Source organism: Camelus dromedarius, chromosome 3, assembly GCF_036321535.1.
Source record: "Camelus dromedarius isolate mCamDro1 chromosome 3, mCamDro1.pat, whole genome shotgun sequence".
Lineage (NCBI taxonomy): Eukaryota > Metazoa > Chordata > Mammalia > Artiodactyla > Camelidae > Camelus > Camelus dromedarius.
In genome coordinates this window covers 76,017,370-76,019,337 of record NC_087438.1, presented here as the reverse complement: position 1 = coordinate 76,019,337, position 1,968 = coordinate 76,017,370, and positions in this window count along the sequence as shown.

Sequence of the window (1,968 nt, the reverse complement as noted above, 5' to 3'; positions counted from 1 at the left end):
TTACATTACTGTTATCTCTTTAAATGCCTCTTGTAAGACCCACAGTTTCTTCTTGTGATTAATGCCCAAGTTGGGCTGATAGTGTGCAGAAGTCACAGTGATGCCGTGTATTCTATGCCAGTTTTTCTTGGGCAGAAGCCTTCCAAGTCAAACATGTCTTCAACATCGGGAATCCATTCTACATAATTTGGCAAGAGAGTTAAAACACAGTGCATATAGGAAATGTGGTTTGTATAGGAAAATCTCAAAATAAGATATTTGGTAAGCTTTAACATATTTTAATCATTATCATAGCCAATAACTATAGAATATAATAAAGCTGTTTTACTTTGTTGTGTTTACTTTAGGTTACTTTATTGTGGAATGCTTTACAGTTAACAAAATGCCTTTATATCCATTTTCTCATTTTCACAATTATGTTGAAAAGGAAATATTAAATTATGTTGTTTTTCCTATTTAACAAATGTAAAACTGTGACTTAGAGACAGTACAGAAAATGAGTGGAATGGGGGAGAAGGCATTCAGTGCTATGAAAAGGTTGTCCTACCCAAAACACCAATTTATCAATTCTGTTTTCATCTGAATGTTAGCAATCTGGTTAAAAATTGAGGTGTTCTTTAAGTGTGAAGACACCAGGTAAAGAGGAAGCAAGAAGGTGGCTATCTAGAGAGCCCTTAGAAGAGAGTTCTTACTAGAACTCAACCATGTTGTCACCCTGATCTCAGACTTCAAGCCTCCAGAACTGTTTTGTTTAAACCACTCATTCCATGGCATTTTGTTATGACAGTCCAACTTTACTAAAACAACCTCTGAGGTTTTGGAATGGTTGTCTCCAGATTTCTATACTTTAAAGCCCATTAAAAAGCTCATGGACTTACCTATTTACTGATGTCTGTGATAGTCACAATTCCAGATATACTTGGTTTCTTGCTCTGGGGACCACAGAAGAGTAGTAGAAAGGTAGGCATCCCAATATCAGAACTCCTGGCTGGTATCATGACACCAATTGGAATGACCCTAACTGTGCTGTTTTTAGAGAATAATAATAATATTGCATGAATAATTTGTTTCCATACTATTGAGTTTACACTGAATAGCCTAAAGAAAATATAATCATATTTTCTGGTCCTGTAGTATTTCTTATTAAGGTTTAAGTTGTAATATGAGATCACCTATTTTTCAACATTCAACACATTTTTAATGTTCCATTACATTGGACAAGGAAATATACTCAAGATCTTAGAGAAATAAAAACTGAAGAAGATGGCTCTGCCACTAATTTGTTGGCCTTATGCCTTAGTCTTTTTTTATACCTTAATCTGTTTACATTTAAGTTCCTTTGTTTGTAAAATATAGATAGTAACAGTATCTCTCCCATAGGGCCTTTGTGAGTACTAAATTAATTGTTAAGGAAGGCATGTAGAGCAGTGCCTAGCACTTAGTTTTACATATTAACTATTGTTAATAATGGTCATTGTATCCTCTTTGGATCATGTGAGATATAAACAATTAAAATATCAAATAAATCAACTTGGCAATAAATTTAAAAGTCACTAAAAATAAGATATTGTCAGATATTTGAGAATAGATTCAAAGTGCTATGAGGCCTGAAACTTACACAGTTTGGGGAGCCCTTGTAAGAAAAAAACCCACACTTACAAATATAATATTAGGAATAAAGGATGCTCACCTTAGCAGTGCTCAAACAGACAAAACAAAACAAGACATAGATAAGTGCCTCAGTAGGTGAATTGTTAATAATAATAATAAAAAAATAGTGGTACATCCATACAGTAGAATACCACAAAGTCATTTAAAATAATGAGAAATGCACCAACATGGGAAGGACTGCAAGGTGTTTTGTTAAGTGAGAAAGGCAAAATTCATCATATCAGATATGCTACGTTGCCTGTCTGATATCCATGGCTTCAGTTTTCCTTACTAAGAGATCTTAGTAATCCTTAGTTG